Raw genomic sequence first — 20,211 nt, 5'->3', positions numbered from 1 at the left:
GCAGTGTGAGGCACCATCTCCTGAGCCATAGTCCAAACCAGCTTAGGTACCATAAAACCTAACCCCACCCACAAAGGTCTCATCTTGTGTGTGTGTGCACATGTGGGTGTTGTGAATACATCTCGGTCTCTCCCTCTCCTTCCTAGGTGCGTCATTTGATACAGGCAGGCAACATCTGAGTAGCTCTGTGCTGTTTTCACCAACTGCTGCTCGAGTAGAAAGACCAAGCATCCCTCCTACGAGCTGTGTGTGCAGAAGGCATGTCCCTTCTGCCTTCCGGCAGACCGAAAACAGGGACTTCCACAGGAAAAGATCCTAAGGGCCAAATTCAGCCCTGAGATAAACGGGTGCAATTCCCATCCCCGTTGTTTGATATCCCGCTGTTTCTCAGAGCCACACCAAAGCGATTCCTTGTCCCTTGCTGCTTGTTGGAAGGGAAATCTCTCAGCCAGCCAGCCTACCTGCATCTATGTAAAACACCAGTCCACAAGGGATTAGCACAAAGCAGCGGTTTGTTAAAAGTGCTTTTCAGCAAAAGATCAAACAAATTCACACGGGCAGCCCTCGGGAATACTGCACAGTGTGGCGATCGCCCTCAACAGCCAATTTCTGGAACCAAGTTTCCACCAAACTGTGGTGCCAGAGGTTGTTCTGATCCAAGCCTGCAGGGGAGACAGGGGCCAAGTGCAAAGTCTGGACCAGATCAAAGTTTTTTCAAAGTTTGGATGGAGTTTGCATCAGGAGATTGTACTTCGAGCCTGTGTCTACCTTACACAGTCCCCAAGGGCTGGGGACTACATTAGGGAGCTGCGATTGGAGCAGGTCCTGTGTGGAGGTGTCAGAGAGGGGGATCACATGAGCTTTGGCCCATCCTAGCCTACCCAGTCCTTGCACTTTCAAGCAGTTTAAGGAATACAAGGCTGCAGGGAAGCTCCCCACCACGTGCCATTGCTGCTGCACGGTGCCTTGCAGGAAGGGTGGGATCTGTGTCTGTCTTACTGCACAGATGAGGACGCAAGGGGAATTTGGCCTTCAAGGCTACACTAAGCTCCTTAGGCTGTACCGCCCTCCATGCAGCATGAATCAATGCTGCCACGAGTTCCCTCCATTAGGCCTGCGTCCTCCCCTCGCACCCTGCACCCTCCCCTGCCAGCAGGTGCATTCAGGTAGGGAAGCTAATGGATTACCTCCCACGGCAATTTTGCAGCTAGGCCAATACTCCACAGCAAGAGACAGCACCTCGGCTCCCCCCAGCATCAGCTGGCTTGACCAGAGGGGCACCTGCCACCTGGGAAGGTGAAGGTGAGGGAGTGATCAACTCAGCAGTCCCTCTTGGCCATGCGCAGAGGAGACCGTGTATTGAGGCGAGCCAGTTGTTTAGGCTCTCTTGTACTTACGCCACAGTGGGGCCGGTCGCAGGAAGCCCCTTGACCCGGCCCTGTGCTCAGTTACTAAGAATAAAGCTCTGGCATGCGCAGCCCTGTCATAACTGCGTGTGTGGTGAGATAATTGTATGGCGACAGCTGCTGTGACCCAGACACGGCTGTAATTGGTTGCGGGCCATCTTTCAGCCAGGTTTCCCTGTGCTATTATCCTCTTATTAATAGAAACCCAATCTACCTTTGCAGAGACAGCAACGCAAGGCTTGGAATTATGCGGTCTCCCCAGATGCTCACCTCCACCGAGACGCCGTGATTTAGTACCCGCAGCACCAGGGAAACAGCTGTGCTGTCCTTGCAAAACCCTCAGCTCCATGCAGCCGAAAGGAGCAGCTTTGGAGCACTCTGCTGCTCCTGCCAAGGCCAGTCCCATCCCCTTGGTAGGGAGCACAGGCTGGGAGCAAACTGAAGTCCTGACTGCAATCTGCTCTGTCATACTGGGATTACAGAGGGGCCTGTTGAAATTCAATGGAAGAACTGCATAACAAGGGGTGGGCGAGTGAGGCACCAGCCCCAGCACCAACTTGGAGGGGGTGAGATGCAGAGCATCTGCCACCATGGCTAGCCCAGCCACTGCAGCCCAGCCACTGCCACTGCCCCGGGCACAGAAACTGGTAGGCAGGGCTCTGCACTTTATGTTCATACAGAACGCATTTATGTTCCCTTCCAGATTTCAGTGCCAGCCCTGATCCTGAGTGCAATCAGCACAGACTACAGTGGGCTTTGAATCAGGTTTCAGTGATTAGAACAATATAGAGAAATTCCCCTCGTCATCCATTCTGCCCATGGCAGGGGAGGGGAGAAAGTCCTTGTACAGGCTCTGGGTTTCATGGCTGGGCAAGTCAAGTGGCACCCTGATACTGTATTTCCTTAACCCATACATTTAAAAGACCCAGGCTCAGGCCCCTGACTTGCAGAAGGATGCCTAAATCTCTTTGAATTGAATGCACCGCAGTTGATAGCAGGAACGATTTAATGGAAGACAATGGAGCTGCATCCGTTTAAAGCAAGGATAAGTGAGATTAGAAACAGGTGCATTTTCACTGCTGAACCTGACCCTGTACTACATACCAGGGGTGCGGGTATGTGGGTGCCTGAGGGCCCTGCACCCCCTTGGAAAGAGGGCTGTCACCTGAAATGCGTAAAACTTTCCACATGTTCATCATCTTGGCCCCCTAACAAAAATACAAGTCAGCACCTATGCTACATACAACAAACTAAGAAACTCCCATCCTCATCAGGGAACCAGGCGTTGCACTGGACCCAAATGCCTGATGTGTCCTCACATCAATACAAACCACATCATCACTGGACCTAGCAGCAAGGAGTATAACGTCCAAGGTTCATTGACCTGCAACTCTACCAGTGTCATACACACCATCACCTGCTTCCAGTGCCCTTTTGCTGTCTGCTTTGGACAGACAGGGAGATCTCTATGTGTAGGAATGAATGAGCACTGATCTGATGTAGCTGCAGAAAGACACAAGAGCTTGTGGCAAAACTCTTCAAGCTCTCTGGACGCTCCATTGCTGACCTCACGATGGATATTTTCAGGCAGAAAAAATTTAAAAACCAGTTTGAATGGGAAATTGCAAAACAAAAAATCATCGACTGACTGGACCGTGTTAAGTACGGTTTCAATGGGGACTAGGGATTCTTATCTCATTACCTGGATTAGCTTTTTTGACTTCTTTGAGCCTGTGGGTTTAAGGTTTGTTTGTTTGTCTCTCCTAGCACTACCACTGTCTCTCCCCTCTTCCCCTATCCCTCTCTCTCGCCCCTCCATGTCTTTTGTATTCTGATTTGTCTCTCCTCCTTATACTCTGCTTTGTGCATCTCCTTTCACAGCATCTGCCGAGGTGAGCTTCAGTCCACGACAGCTTGTGTTCCCCATATATATATATATATATATATATATATATATATATATATTTTTTTTTTTTTATTAGTTTATAAAGGTGCATATCTACCCTGCCTTTTGACTGACTTCAGACTAACGTGGTTAACTGCCTCTGTCTGCATACTTGAAAAGCACCTAACTGTTAACTTCATTTTACAAAGCAGCTGATCAGTAAGCCTGATTGTCCTCTCATGTACACTGGAATAGTACAATGGAGTCTGTCCACTGCTGTCTGCCTTGCATTATTTGCCTTTGCAACCTGGGTGTAAAACCACTCCCCCTCCACGTGAATGGAGACCTCTAGTTTGGTAGGATTTGTCACTGCTTTCCTCAGGTGTAAGCAGGACCGTACCTAGATTCCTCTTGGCCACAGGGAGAACTTCAAGTATTGGGCCCCCCTTCGCTAGAGATAATTTCATAGATTTCATAGACATGAGGGCTGGAAGGGACCTCGGAAGATCATAGAGTCCAGCCCCCCGCCTGAGGAGCAGGAAGTCAGCAGGGATCATAGGATCCCAGCAAGATTAGCATCCAATTTTCTTTTGAAGGTGTTCAGTGTAGGTGCTTGAACCACCTCCGGTGGCAGGCTATTCCAGACCTTGGGGGCTCGGACAGTAAAGAAATTCTTCCTTATGTCCAGCCTGAAATGGTCTTGCAGTAGTTTATAACCATTCGTCCTTGTCATCCTTTGGGGCGCTCTGGTGAACAAACGTTCCCCCAGATACTGGTGGTCACCCCTATAAACTTGTAGGTGGCCACCAGATCACCCCTGAGCCTGCGCTTTTCCAGGCTAAAGAGCCCCAGGGCTCTCAGCCTGTCATCGTAGGGTCTGCTTCCCTGACCTCTGATCATGCGCGTGGCTCTTCTCTGCACCCTCTCAAGCTTCTCCACATCCTTTTTGAATTGTGGGGCCCAAAACAGGATGCAATAGTCCAGCTGCGGCCTCACCAAGTCTGAGTACAAGGGGAGAATGACATCCTGGGATTTGCTTGAGAAGCATCTATGAATGCAAGCCAGCGTTTTGCTTGCTTTACTAGCCGCAGCATCGCATTGCAGGCTCATGTTCATCTTGTGGTCAATCATGACCCCCAAATCTCTTTCTTCCATAGTGCAAGCTAGCGTAGCACTACCGAGCCTATAAGCATGCTGCAGGTTTTTCCTCCCAAGGTGGAGACCCTTGCATTTTTCAGTGTTAAACACCATCAGGTTCTCGTCTGCCCATTTGCTGAGCCTGTCCAGGTCAGCCTGGATCACCCTCCTGTCTTCTGGTGTGGATGTTTTGCCCCACTTGTATAATGACAATAATAATCATAAAATTACCATTCTCAGGCCCCCTTTCTGTCTAAGCCCCAGGTAGCCACCCGGTTCACCCATGCCTATGTCCAACCCTGGCTGTAAGACAGGAGATTATTGGATCCATTGGTCACACTGGTGTCCCACCTGATTCACGGCACAGCGACTGAGTGGAGGATGAGACTGCAGTTCTGACCTAGGGTTTTGGTTCAGGCCCATCTGCCCTTCGAATAGGAAAGAAAAGGACAGCAGCAAGAGCAAGAGAGCCTGTCCAGGACTGGCTAGATTGAAACAAGTGCACTTACTGCTCAGGAAGAGGCAAGCTCATGGTCCTGTACAAACTGACTTACACCAGAGACCCAAATAATCGTGGTGGATTTTTAAGATTCAGTGCCAACCACTGTTGTTTAGAGCTAAACAGTTCCAGGCTGCTGTGTTTGCAACCAAAGCATTGCATTCAAACATGAGAAGCCTGAACAAATTCCTGGGCTCAATATAGGGGTGACCAATGCTGGGGGGAGCGGGGTTAGGAAGGGAATTTAATGGCCTGTGATATACAGACAAGATGATGTAATGGTCCCTCCTGACCTCCGGGTCTCCGAGCCCAGCAAGCTGCAAGGGAAATTGACTACAAACTAAACAGAATCGAAAGTGACGCGGAACGGCCTGTTCTCATTGGCCCGGCCGAGACAACGCGCAAGATACACAGCCAGTATTCAAGCTGGAAAGGAAATTAGGCTGTTGTGTCTGAGAGGCTGTCAGGAACAGGGGAAAGGAGATGTGGTTTGGTCATTTTTTAGGGGAAGGTAAACCTTGGTTTGAAGGTCTCCAGGGTCGTCTAGGGGCCTTGTCCAAAACCGAGGTTCCAGGAAAATGAATGCTCTTTTCATACTAAGGTTACAGATCGAGAGTGGATTTCAGGTGTCAGAGCCCTGGAGAGCTGGACTTCCAAATATCTGAGCTTCCCTGGAGATGGTCAGGCCTTTTATGCTGTCAGTGATCTGGGCCAGACTCTGCTCTCAGCTATAGTTTTGAGAATCCAGACTGATTTCCCTCATCCAAATTATCCCCTTCTCATGGCAAAAGCCTCAGAAATGAGCAGCTGATGGAGGAAATTGCCAAGAGGAGCCGAGTTCCTGCCCTATGGTCCTGTCCCAGGTGGGATACAGGGCTTGCTCTCCTGGAGAATATGACATTACAGCCTGCCTGCAGGCCTGCATGTCCCACATGGAGCTGTCCAGAGGCCACAGCTACTAGCATATCAACCTTATGTCTTTGCAGCACTTTCAGCCCCAAATAACCTCCAGGCTCCTGGGCAGGCTGAAAAGAAAAAGATAATAATCCTAAGGCATGATGGGCCTGAATGAGACCTCAGCATCCAAACAGTCCTGAACATCTGGATGTTAAAAGGCTGAATAAAAATCCTGATCAGGATTTCACATATTCGGCCCCTCTCTTGTCTGTCTGCAGCCCCCTCCTTTGTATGTGCCTGCTTATTTATATCCCAGTCTTTCTTCTGTAGCCCACCAGCCACATTCTCTTCATTTCCTAGCTGATTACTGAAAGGAAAGCCTGGGACTCTCCCCTCTACGCTACCCATTTTAATGATTGGTGTTTATAACATTCAAAAGCAAGAGTGAGTGAGGGAAATATTTATCAGCCCCTTTACAAGCTTCCTTGTTTGTCTTCCCCCTGCCTCCCCTTCACGCTGGCCAGTTTGATTGCAAATATTATCATAATGTCTTAGGATGAATCCTAGAGACTGAGCAATCAAGTCCTTGCAGAGCTAAATCAAGCAAGCACAGATGTGCAGAAGAGGTGTGCAGATGGCTCGCCTTCCGCCGAAATGGCATAATTCACTACTGCTCAACGCTGCTGCATTCTGCAAGCCGGGGAGGTCGGCTGTGCGTCCCTCCCCATATGGCACGTGAGGGTTCATCACCAGATGATTGTAGGAACTGGAGGAGGCCCCAGCCGTCCACTCCATTTTGCATTTTTCAGAGCCTGGCTGTCCCTTGGTAAGAGCCAGTCGTAATTGCGGAGCTGTATAGATGACAAGAGACAGGGACAAAATCACTGCGGAAACAGAGATCCAAAGGCAGGCCAAGGCCACTTTGGAGATTAAATTCACTGCCCCGCCGTCCCCAGCTCGGCTGCATTGCCCGATGCACCACACCAAGCAAAACACAGTTGCTGCACAACACGGCTGGTGTTGCTGACTGCCACAGGAGCAGGATTGATTCAGATGTTCGGTAACAACCTGGGAGAGCCGTGGAGACATCATCACCGCTGGGAAACATGCGGTGGATCCATCATCGAAATCCCACAGCACCTGCCTGTGATGGACACAGCCCTCCACCCCCCAACTGAGGAAGTGGTGATGAGGACAGGTGGACTGACAAAACAAAGAGGGTTTCCAGTCACGGGAGTTGGAAGCTGAAGGTGTGTGAAGAACAATCTCAGATGTGGCAGCCAACTCATTCATGTGTGTATGTCACCGCGATCCATATGTTTCAGCGTGTGAACAACACCTTGCCAGTCCCATGCAGAGTTCAAGTGCCGCCTGCAACCCCTGCACATTGCAAAGGAAAAGGCTTGAGGTCTCTCCACCTACAAGCACAGTCACACCAGATGGAGCATGTGGGCATGACCTTCATCTGCTCCAAGCATCCATCTGCCAAGCAAACTCAAGGATGCCTTTACAAGTGCACGTGGAGCCACGTCCCATTAATGGAGACAGAGGTCACAGGTGGCACTGAGGCAGTTGGAAGAACCTTTGAAATGGCGAAACCAACACCCAAACCTGTAGCTCCAATTAAATCAAGGCATTAAACCAGATCTGAGACACCTTCCTGGCTGTAAAGCAGCTCCACAGAGGGCTCCTCTGCAGCTGGTACAAGCTGTAGGCTCTGGGGCGACTGGTGCCAGGAGCTAAAGTCCTGCTGCCCCTGGGGCTGGGAGCATAGAAAGGAGCCCTGCTTGGCACATCTTAGCATCTCACCCTTAAGACTAAACCTCTAAAATGATTGCAGGCTCCATAGTGAATGCAACAGCCTGGCAGTGTGATGGATAGTCCTTCCCCTCTTCCCATCCCCTCTTCCCATCAGGACTTGGCCCCTTGCCTGTGGTTAGGCTGTAGGTTTGTCAGAGCAGGGAATCTGTAACCCCCGGCTAAACACCAGACAATACCATGGATCTGTGTACATACAGCAATGGCATACTGCACTGTGCACCAGCTGTTTCACAAACAGGACAGGACGTGGTTGACTGTAAAAATGGAAGAAATGAGCACCCCAGACAGAAGAGCATCACTGTCAGCCACTCATGAGAAGACTGAAAAGGGACCTGGTCCTGCCACAGTTACTCACATGAGTAAAACCTATTCAGAGGGCCAGGGCTCACTCTTGGCTGAAATCCAGACTCTCCATCTCTAGGTGTTTGTGTGCCACCCTGTGTAAAAATGCTCCCTATAAAGGGGTTAAACACAGCCCATCAGTCAGAGAGCACCAGGACTATGGAAAGTCACGGGCAAGCAGTGCAGTTAGGTGAACAGCATTGGACTGGCACCCTGGAGTCCACAATGCTATTCCTTGCTTGATGCAAGACTGTGGACAAGACACATGGGTCTCTGCCTCAGTTTCCCTGTCTGTAAAATGGGAATAGTAGCACTAACCTCCCCTTTGTGAAATCATAAGTTTGGAAGGGACCCCAAGGGGCACCTAGTGCAAACTCCAAGCAAAAGGTCTATCTGGGATTGGAATCAAGGCCTCCTATGCCCAAAGCAAGAATCAGGCAAACCCTTGAAGAGCTGCAGATGACGGTGATGATCTCAGCGCTTGCCATGGCCTCGCACCTGTGCTGCACTTCCAAGTAGAGTCAGGCAGCCTTAGGAGGGACAACATGTTCCTGGGTGCAAAGGGAAGTTCAGTGCACCTCACTTTCAAGACCTAGGACCTTGATGCTGATTTAGCCCTTATTTAGCATCATCACTCCACTTTAATTGCACTATAATTGCAACAAAACGTTGGGGGCGGGGCTTCAAATACAGCACGAACAGTCCAAATCTTTAGCCCTTAAAGCGAAATGCACCTCACTATTCTTCTTCCTGATTGAGGGTACATTTGTTTTAGGACTAAAGCTTTCTAAATAGTTGAAGAGACTGCTCAAAGTTCATCAGTTATGTGAGCACAGGCATCCTGGCATTATTGCTCTGATAACTGATTTCATGTAATGTAAGATTGTAAGATGCTTGAAGTGGCCAAGAAAAGAGGGGAAAACTCCCTACCAGCACAGCCCAGCAATAACGGCAATGATTATTAGGCAATAATTGATTCATCCAATACTTTCGCAAACCAGACCAGATTTTGAAAGTGACAGACTCCAGCCTTTCATGTGGCACATTATTAGAGGCTCTTTCTCTGTCTCAGAAAGGATACGGCTGGCAGATCAAAGGTCAGACATTTCAAGGAGTAAATTGGTTTAATGTGGCTGCAGATAGCCTCCTGAAACCTAATAAATATGCAGTGAAATGGAAGGAGAGAAAATTGTGGACAAGAGAGACAATTACTTGGAACCCAGGATAAGAGCATCCTGGGCTCAAATTAATCAGTGCGAGGGCGCTCTCTCTTTGCATCCCTGCAGTAGATTTAGCATTCATAACAGGTGCCAGGTTGTCGGCCTGGAGGCTCAGGGTCTCCATTTGCACACCAAATGGGCAAAACACAGGCGCAGACACTGAAAGCATCACTGCAACCACCCCTAGAGCTCAAGGGATAGTGCAGATATCCTTGGGCTCCTTGCCCTGCCGACTCTACAACAAAGCTTTAATTCCAATAGCAGCTTCCCAATTGTGGCCCCCTTGGACTGGCCCCAAACCCCTAACGTCTTCCAGCCACATGATGGCAGTTGCTTTTTGTCATGGTTGACATGGGTGATGCTGGTATTGGTGACTGCAGCTATGAGCAAAGGAGAAGTTTAATCAATTTAAAATAGAGGGGGAGCGTCCTCCTTCTGTTATGAAGAAACTCATTTGCATACTCTTGGAGTGGTATAAATTAGCTCAATGGCTGTAACTGGTTTTGCTGCACCTGTATCACTCCAGTGTAACAGTTCCACTTGTATCCCTATTATTTGATAGTGGTATAATTGCTACACCTGTCTATATTAGCGGTGCCCGAACTTCTAGCCCCACAGGCTGGATGAGCGGCATGTGGTTGGTCCATGGGGGGATCCCACGTGCCATCCTAACCATGTATGCTGAATTTAGCCATGCTGGCCTGACCCCATGAGCCAGCTGCACCCCATATGGAGTGACACTAAGTGCCACGGCAGGCCCACATTATCTGGCTCTCAGGTCTTCCCCCAGGTCTGTAAACTTGGCAATAAAGGAGCATCAATTAATGCTGGCAGCACTCCCCTGCTGCCAGATTTCCAGACCCTTGGGGAGCTCCACAGGCTAGATCGGGCCCATGGGCTGAGCACCACTGGTCTATCTCCATAGGTTTGGAGACTTTTATTAATCGAGTTTAGATCATCTTCCTTGTAGCTGGCATAAGATTCTGCCTTCAAAAGGGAAAAGACTTAGGTCTCTTTGTATAATCAAAACCTGAGAATGATTTTTCCCCCCTACAAGACTACAGATGACTGGAGCACCACTGGAGCTATGATCTTGCTGGTACCAAGCAGGGGACTTGAGCTCCTGATACAAGAAAGGGTTTTTTTTTAGACCGGTTTCTAATCAGCATTACTGGAGCTCTTAATTTAATTCAGGTTCTCACAGTATTTGATGCTTTCCCCATAGTTCCAGTTGCTGGAACCACCTTATAAGTCCATAATCTCAGCTTTCATTAGAAAAGACCGTTTCTAGCCTTTGTGGATAGGGAAAAGAGTTTGAAAATGTGAACCCCCCAAATGCTCTAACATGCTCATTTAAATAAAAAGGCAGAATTTGTTGAATCTCATGCTCAAGATCAGGATTTTTCGGGCTCGTTCCTGTGAAATACTTACTGTTGGCAACACTGGAAGCCTTTTGTGGTTGGTTTGCTTTAAATGCTTCTAATGACTGAGCGGAAAGATCCCCTGCCTAAAGAGAGACAGCCTTTCAATTACAGCTGAAAAATCCCCCACTCCATTTATCACCTCTTCCAAAGAGACCTGTTGCACCAACAGGGAAGACAAGACGTGCTGCTCCTGGTAGATCGGAGATAAAAAATGGAAGGAGAGAACCTTTAGCATAAACCACTCAGTCCTCCTTAAGGACGCGCAAAAAGTCAGCACTCCTTTTTATTCCCTTTGCAGGTCACCTTTAACAGATGAATCAGTGTGCTGCAGCTCTACTTATCACTGGTCAGCTGGATAGCCTGATAAGAATTAAGCACAGTAATCCACCTGAGAGGCAGCAGCAGAACCTCAGCTGAGGGATCACATGGGAATACTCTGAATGCTGTTGTCTAAGGGCTAAATTGCAACTGTAAAATCTGCCTTGTGTAAGGGTAGGGTAGAGCTGCATCGCTTTAGGAGCAGGTCAGAAACCCACAAGCCAGTGAGAGCCACAGATTGGACCCAGTCTTCTTGCCTTGGGAGGTGGGAACATCTGGAGCAACCCTTTAAACACAGAAGCAGATGACTTCCCACGCTGGGCTGCCTCAGGTGTGATGCTGCAATGAGGTCCAGAGTGGGTGGACCCCAATCTGGCCCCTGCTATGCCTGGGCCCACCCACTCACCGCTGACTTGCGCAGAAGGAGGGGAGCTCACACAAGGGGTAGAGGAGGAGCCAGATACGCCACTGCTTCCTGCATAGCTGGCAAGCAGCGTTCTTGCCCCGAGCTATTTGTGTGGATGTTTCCCCAATGAATTACACATCCTGACAATATAATTTGTATCTGGGGAACCTGGAGCAATTACAAAATCAACCCAAACACTATTTTATTTCACAAGATTTAGCCCTTAGTTAGCATCGTCACTCGGCTTTAATTGCACTATAATTAATTGCAACAAAACTGTTTTGAAAGTGCCTGTGAACAGCTGAAAGGCTAGGATATTGCAAGGATCCTGCTCCTCTGCCGCCGCAAATGTAAAGCAAATACCTACAGGAAATTTATGGCTTTATTTCAATGTGACGACCTTTTTAGCCATTTGCTTTAGCCACCCTCATCACAAAGATCTCAACGTCCCCTTTCAGACAGCCCTTCCTTGCAAGAGAACTATTCAACTTACTTGGCAGAAAGGTAAATTGAGGCACAGAGAGATTAATCTAATAATGGGCTCTTAAAAGGAGTAAATGGAGCAAGATCTGTTGGTTGGAAGTTAAGGTTAGACAATTTCAGTCTAGAATGAGGTCAGACTTCTGTGAGAGTAATTAGCCATGAGAACTCGTTAGCAAAGGGCCTGCTGGATTCTCTCTCACTGCCAGCATTTCTGTTGAGGCTGGATGTCTTTCTAAAAGAGGCGCTGAGCTCAGCCAGAAGTGATGGAGGTCATGCAGGAATCATGGGCTGGATTTCTGTGCTATGTAAAATGTTGGATGAGCCCGTCGTAATGGTCCCTTTCTGGCCTTCACGCATATGAAGTGACCAGTGGCAGAGATGGGAACAGACCAGAGGACTCCTCCCTAGATGACACTGCGATGAGTCAACTGGAGTGGGGATGTCAGAATCACAGGAAAATGGGACGGGAAGGGGCTTCAAGAAGTCATCTGCTCCAACCCTCTGTTTGAGGCAAGATCAGCTCTGTCCAACCCATCCCAGATACATTTGTGCCTAACCTACATTTAAAAACTCCCATTAGCAAGAGACTCCATAAGCTCCATGGAAGCAGAGAGGGGAAACTGCCCTACCAGCACAAGAGGTTTTCACAAGGCCTGACGTGAATGTGCTTAGAGCCGATTCCTGCAGCCGGTCTATTCTCAGGTCTTTCTAGGACCCCATCTTGCAGGGCTGGACCACTCTGAAGGGTGAGTGGATAGGTCAACCCAGCCTCAGTCTTCCTAATGTGACGGCCAGTTCATGCCACACATCATGGTGGTTTCATCATGAGGCCGTTTGTCCACAGGGAACTGGATTGCAACAGGCTATTGCCAGCAATGAGATGCTAACAGCTGTAGAGCACTTTGGCTTCCTAATGGATTCCCGCTGCTGGCCTAGACTACGTGCTGTTATAGTTACTTAATACACTGACTTCTTTGGATGACTCTCACTTCTGAAAGAAATGTCCCTTTTCCCTACTATGGCTGTTTACAACCTCTGAATCTCCTTTTTCCTCCACGCTGCTCAGCCTCTGCGAGCATAATCTGATAGCAGGTGTCCCACTGCTACAACAGGTACGCCCATTTTGGTGGCTTCACACCAAAATAAAAATAAAAGCAGTAAGCGATACATACCTCATCCTCAGAGAACAAGGCCCCAGCCCTGCTCAGTGCAAAGAATAATTGATTATAAAGGAAAGCAAAGCCAACCTATTTCTTCGCAATGCATCCCCTTCTAGCATTTCAGTTCCTACATCTACCTAAGCCTTTCAGGCACTAATCCTTGCTCAAATGGACTTTCAAGGGTCTTATATGTTTTAATCTTTCAGAACAGGCTATGAAAACAGCTCTCGCACAATTGTGGGGCGTTCATTAGAAAACGAGAAGTGCCAAATTTATCGCAGGCTGCTTAGAGTTTCATCACCTGGTCTCACTCTAATTGGAAGGCAGAAATGTACCTATTTCCACGCCTGCTCAGAGGCTTTAATAAACAATGATTATTCCTGTGCCCAAAACACAGCTGCGCTATAAATCCATTGAGTGCTTGCAGGGTGTACAGAAAGTTTGGGAATGACAACACAGCCAGGAAGCAGAAACAAAAGCGTGTGACCAACTTAACCGATCACACGGCATGGATATGGAGGAGCCAACAGATGAGACGCGTTGTTCGCAAATTAAAGCTATTGGGAAAATGTCTTCTTTAAACAGCATTCAATGAAAAAAGGGATCCATTTTTCCAAATATTTCTTCTAAGAAGGGGTCCTGTATTTTTGATCAGCACTATTCACTATTAATGCAAACAGTTGGAAAAAAGAAAAAGCTCAGGCAGAGCCTACCTATGTACAACATGCACGTTCCCAGAAATCACCAGTCTGGCGATAAGCCTCAAACACTGTCTGTATCGGGTGCTTCCTCTGCCCTCCAAACCGACTGTTACAAGGTCTCTTTAAGGCACAGATGCTCCACACATTCTCTGAACTAGAGAAGAGCCGTTATCCCCATTTTACAGATGGACAACTGAGGTAGAGAGAGGTTCAACCAGTTTCCCCAAGTCACCCTAAAGACCAGAGCAGGAACTTGATCACACTGCTCTCAAGTCTTAGGCTAATACCTTAACCACAGGGCCATCCTTCTTCACAGAGCACCATCTGCAGCAAACAGGTTATGGGGAACAGTTTGTCTGCAATGAGGTCTGTGCACAGAGAGCTTGCAGGGGCCGACTCTTAAGTGACTTGTCCAAGGTTACTAAGGAGGGCCTTCAAGCTGCAAGGCTTTCAATCACCGCTCTCTTCCGAGACTGGCTGGACAGAAAGGTGAAGACTGAGAAGACAAGATTCCCTGTTGTATAAATGAACAGCATCATCCCATGGATTATCAGGCATGTCACCTCCTGTGTCCTTGGAGGTGCTAGTAGTGTTACTCGGCTGCATTTCATGGCCCTCACCTTGTAGTAACCAGTCAGACAACATGCTCAATCAACCAGGCCATACGGAAGAGGAGAGGCCATTGTTCACCATAAGCTTGCATCAATACGGATGTTGGCATTTAATGTACAGTACGTTGCTGGGCTCCTGTCACAAGTTCACTTATTGGTACTAATACTTGGCATTTCTGGTGCTTTCCCTCTCTAAAGCACTTTTCCTCCCAGCACCTTCATGAAGGTTTTAATTATTATTCATTATTTATGATGTAGAGGGTGTCAGAAGGGTTAAGGTGTTGCGTGACCTATGCAGTGGCACGAGTGCAAGACCAGCTTTGGAAGCTGCCCATAGTCAACTCAGTTGTAAATGGGCACCAGGTCATTCAGCCTAGGGAGTCAAAGCAGGCCGCCTTCTGGCTACATCATGCTGGGTGTGCCTCCAGATACAGAAGCTGACCTGCTTTAACATCCTTCGCTTGAAAGACTCTTCAGCTAGGGTGAAACTTTGGCTTTTTTGGTTTTGATTTGTACTCAGGTGGAAGCTAGGAGGCAGGTTTCCAATGCACCGGGCATCGTACAAACACATAACAAAAGGATGGTTCCTGCTTCAAAAGCTAATGACCTAAGACAGGCCCGTCCAACTGGTGGCCCATGGGCCACATGTGGTCCATGAGTGAGTTAATCTGTGGCCCCTGGCCTCCCACCCAGATGCTGCTTCCCTTATCACTCCAGCTGCACCGGGTGCTTCTTTCTGTGCCAGCCCCGGGGGGTGGGAAGGGCACGGCAAAGCCCAGCCTGCAGAGCTGGGACAGTCTGCAGCATGAGGCAGCCCGTGTTGAGCTGAGACTGGGGGTTGCCCACCTGTGCAGTGGAGGAGGGCTGCCCACATGCGTGCTGGGGCAGTGTAGAGGGTGGGAAACCATGCGGTGGCAGCCACCCTGGGGACCCACGGCTCACTCTATGACCTGCAGCCCCCAACCTCTTAGAAGTTGGACAGCCGTGTAAGACAAAAGGAAACATGGGGATTCAATAAACTGCAGAGGGGGCATCAGGGGAGTGCAGGATTAGCAGGCACTGTGCACCAACCAGCTGAACCACAGGCTGGGTTTGAGGGCAGGGCAGGGGATGACTTCTTTGCCAGAAGAGGAGTGAGTGGCAAAGCCAGCGACAGGGCTTGGGAGCATCAAGCAAAGCCAGAAGTTCCCACTGGCCCGTTCAAGTCAGACAGGGGATCTGCTGTGCAGCTTGATACACCTTGGTCACCTTGCCCAGACACCTCGGTGGCAGGCTCAGTGGGGATAAACAGTGAATATGGGCGTGTGCTGCTTACATAGCTGGGAAGCTGGCCAACCTCCATCCCTCCACCCAGTAAGCTCCAATATCTCTGTGCACAATGGTCTCCTCCCCCGGGTCATTACTGGGCCTCTCCCCAAACCTATATATTTGGGGAGTGAGGGGGAGCATCAGGTAGGGCCACTGACTCTTCTGAGTCATCCAAAAAGTAGCCTGACCCTCCGCCTCCGCACACAGAGGTACATGCATGCATGCACACACACGTGCACACTCACGCACACTGTAAAGAGCAGCCATGAAGGCAAATATTCCATCTTCCTCTTCAGGAGCTGCCCATTATACTAAGCCCAGAGACAGAAATGGCCTGTAAGTCTTGGGGTCTGCCTGTTCTCACAGCTCTGGCAGTGCTACGGGGCCCTAAAAACAGGAAGAACGGAAACTTGGAGGTGCTTACACCCTCCCAGCCCCGGGATCACAGCATGGAGCCGAGGCCACGAGGCCCCTCTCCTCTTGAGTGCCAGAGACACAAAGGGATTTGCCCTGGAAAACACCTTATGCCTGACCTGTACCAATTTGTTCGGAGCTGCTTGTATCTTTAGAGACAAGAAGCAAAGCCCTTTTCTTCCTGGGGGGAGAAGGGGCGGTTGTTCATTTGAGTGAAATTAAAAGAGAGCAGACATGTGAAAGATACTCTCAGGCACCCTGTTCCAGTAAGAAATAAAAGAGCTCTGACTAATAGGAGTCTCCAAATTGCTCTTGGCAGAAATATCCCAGCCCCAGATCCCCTCCCTCTATTCAGCTCTAAAGCTCACAGCCAAAAGAAAATAAGCCGCGCAGCTCTATCTCACTGACCAAACCTGTACTGTTGCGTAGCTCAGTGAGAACACTGCAAACATTTCTGTACAATTATACACCTGTGTAATTACTGTAAACACAGACTGGACCCTGCCACGCACTGCTTCACCTTATCCCTGGATTGCTCCTTAGCCTAAAAAGACAAGGAAAGAAAATGCTCTGTCTGTCGCTGGGTTTAAAATTAAGTGCAACCTGACCTCAAATGTGCTGGGTAAAACTGTCCTCATACTTACTAGGCGTCAACTTGCTCACAAAAAAGGAAGACTGTGTGTAGCATGGTCGGCAAGGACAGAGGGCCCCCACCTGAAGCTCTGAGTCACCTAAGTACAACCAGATCCTTCAAATTAAAGCTGAGATCGACCCTTTGCTTCCTTCCAATGCAACATTTGGTTGCAGAAGAACACTGAAACCACTGTGTTGTTCTAGGGGAAGATGATCAAGCCAAACGGCCCTCAGACATTACCGCCGGCGTTCTTTTTTAAATCAAAGATCCCTTTGCTAGAACTGAGATGAGTTAAAATACCAGTTGCTGTCAGTCCAGCAGCCTGGAGAGTGCTTGCTAAAATCATCACATGTGCTGCTGCATTCAGATTTGATCTCATTTATGATCCTTTGGCGTTTTAATGACCGTTCCTAGAATCAAGTTTAAAGAAACCTGTCGCTCGGTGACATATTATTGGAAATACTGGAGTGACTACAAAAATCAAGGAAAGAGTCTCTTCTTTGTTTTGAACATATTTTAATACCTCCCTCTATTTAAAAAAGAAGACATTTAAATTTGTGAAATCTGCCATTTATTCATTTAAAAAAACAAGCATGAAACATTTAAGGGGCGGGGGGATTTGGAGAAGCATTAAGGGACTGATGTGCCTAAAACCCACGGAGGCTCCTTGGAAAATCCCACCCTCACAGGGTTAATGTTAGTAAGATTTTTAAACTTGTAGTGCTGGATTAGTCATCTACACCTGTGCAAAGGAAGTGCCAAGTGGCTGTAGCTGCTGCCCAATGAGAACGGCAACTTTTTTCACATACTTTGCTCTGGTACAAAGGGAGGAAGGAAACCGGGACGTGAAGTGGGAGGTTAAGGACCGATCTGGGAAACTGCAACATCTATCTCTTACTTACGTGAGGAGCTCCATGGACACCCACGAAACCACATGCCTGGCAAAGAACCACTGGCACAAGGTAGTGTTTGCGAGATCGTGCCTTGAGCACTGTGCTTTGCATTATTTCAGGTGAAATTGGTCTGTGTTGGTGAACATGTGTGGACTACTGGAGGATCTGCTCCATCTGGACAGCCTGATCTCATATGCAAACACCACCTTGCATTGAAACACTGACTGGCACAGACGGGGCTCTAATGGGCCCAATGTCTTCCAACAGGGGAATTTGCACTCAGTGGTTTGGGAAGGAATAGTACAATATCATGAGACCGCTCTGCATCTTTCCAAATTCAATCTGAGCGCCGCTTCTCCGTGCGGAGGGGGCTGCATGTCACAAAGGCCCCGGGTTTCTAGGAGCACTACACAATACAAAGCATAACCAGCTCTCGTGACACCCCTGTACAACATGTCAGGGTTTATAATCTGCCTTTCCCACTGGGGGAAACTGATACACAGAGAAGTTAAATGACTGGCTTGGGGCAGAGCCCTTAACTGGTAAAATTGTCAGAGAAACTCTCAGGGAACTCAACGGAGGACTTTCCCCCATGGGATGACAAGTCTGGGATTAGGACTCAGGAAACTGAGTTTTTCCAGCACTGAATTTCATCAGCCAGGCTACACAGACAACATTCATGTCCAGGGCCCCACATTCAAACTGGACTGGGACACGGGTGACTATGACTGATGTTCTCCAACTATCCCCTAGTAGGCATTCATTCGCTTTGCAGAATCACCACACAGCTTGCTCTGCTAGGAAAAGGCCCTGTCATGGATTTCTCATGACTTTCCATAGCCCCTGTCCAGGCTTTAGCTCATTAACAGCCCCATAATCCAATAAAGAGAAAAAAGGATGTATTGCAACTGCTTGCATTCCCCTGTCACCATAGCTTACACAAGGACAGGGCAAATTCTACTTCTCATATAACTTAGAAACGTGTGGGCTGATTTGTGGCTATACAAACGCAGCTCAGAAAAAAGCAATGACTCAAAGACTGTTGAGCACTAATTATTCCTTTCCTGCTGCAAAACCTTAAAACAGCCAAGTCCTGTTGTAAATAAGAAAGACTCGACCTCCCTAAGCAAGAAATCGTGGGGACAGTTAGTGCATTATCAGCAACATAGCTATGGGAATGACCCCCTCGTATCTTGTGTAGCTATCCTGTTACCAGAATTTAGGAGGACTTTTCTACTACCAAAATAGCACTTACATTTCCAGGTAGAAAATGAACTGCACCTAAAGGTCTAACACTACATTGGAAGCATCTCAGCATCCCATTAGCTGAAAAAGAAGACAAAACATCCGCAGAGCCGCTCCCAGGGATTCAAACCTGAACTCCAAACGAGGATGACCCAAGGCTTCAAGATAAAGTCCTTCTTGTTTCCCGCATACAATTACTGCTTTCTGCACAGACAACAGAAAGCAAATCCATCTGAACTGCACTCGGAACAACCCAGCCAGCGCAGCAAGAAGGATTACGTTCTAGAGGAGTACAAGATCAAAATGATTCGGTGAGCATTGGGGCAGCTGCGACATCAAGGCTTTAAAGTTTCAGACATACAGACATTGAAACAAAAATATTTAAAAATATGAGGATGTTGATCATTTTGACATGTTTTGCCTTCGCGCAGAACCAGGCTGCCTCAGCAACACAGGAAACGAGGAGGTGCCTTTAACCCTCATCGTCTCCCAGGTAAAAAAAATAAATACAATTTGAACCGAACTTGCAAAAACCCCACACAAATTAAGACATCGTATTGTCCAGATGTTGTCAGGCAGCCAAGATCTCCAAGCTCGGTAAGGATTTGAGTTATCCAACAAATGAATCAGAAAGAGAGCATCACACGTTCCAGTTGGAACAGCAATTAAAAATGCGTGCAAATTATGAGAGATGATAACAGGAGAGCCGCGCAGCTCCGAGCGCACTGGAGAGCCATTGGAAATAGCCTCTGAGCCTGAAATTCAGGCTGGTCCCCCTCGATTAAATACCCTGCAAGAAGCACTGCAAGGAAAGGACCGCAGGCGCAACGTGGAAAAGTGAGCATCCGACCCACCTTTTCTCCAGCGGTCTGGCCCCTTCCTCTCCCTCGCTGCGTTGCCTATCATAAAACTTGCTGCTTTGTTTTAATGGGAAGCTGGCAAAGGCTGCTCCTTGGGCGTCTGCAGCAGAGTGAAGATTGTCATTGATTTGTGTGAGGAAAGTTAAGCCTTTCTAGGAGCGGTTCTGCGAGCTCACTCCCACCACTCCCTCTGAACCAAAAGTATTTGGCTCCGAGCCCTTGCTGTCCACCTGTACTATTAAAGGCTAAACAGCACGAGGGACAGGCACCGATTTTCCCAGCAGCTTTCGTGATTCCTTTTCACCCAAGCAAATGAGTTTCCTTGGAGAGATTTTTTTGTTTAAGAAGGAAAAAAAAGCAAAGCAAGTATTTAGACTTCTTACCATTCCCTTAAAGCCAGAGCTTCTCAACTGGCATAGGGTTTTTTTGGAGACAGTGGAATTATGCTGATTTACACCTTTAAAGACACAGGTGATGTTTTAGTGTGCATGTGTGCCTTACAACACAGTCACTGTGCATTAATCCATGGAGAAGGAAAGAAAATGAA

General features: G+C 48.3%; 1 protein-coding gene across 3 annotated transcripts in view; it reads right to left on the bottom strand.

The window, feature by feature from the left end:
- The window catches only part of ZBTB7C (zinc finger and BTB domain containing 7C), a 261,260-nt gene that overhangs the window by 58,699 nt on the left and 182,350 nt on the right, over positions 1-20,211 (bottom strand). The window contains exon 1 of one of the 3 annotated variants that reach the window (XM_019496060.2): positions 19,659-19,830. The exons of the other annotated variants lie outside the window; for them this stretch is intronic. The gene's annotated coding sequence lies outside the window, so the exon portion shown is untranslated. Of the gene's footprint in view, positions 1-19,658; positions 19,831-20,211 lie in introns of those variants that run through there. 3 annotated transcript variants of the gene reach the window in all.

The sequence above is a fragment of the Alligator mississippiensis genome, chromosome 3, assembly GCF_030867095.1.
Source record: "Alligator mississippiensis isolate rAllMis1 chromosome 3, rAllMis1, whole genome shotgun sequence".
Lineage (NCBI taxonomy): Eukaryota > Metazoa > Chordata > Crocodylia > Alligatoridae > Alligator > Alligator mississippiensis.
The sequence above is the reverse complement of the archived record's forward strand: the minus strand, read 5'-3'. Positions and strand labels throughout refer to the sequence as shown.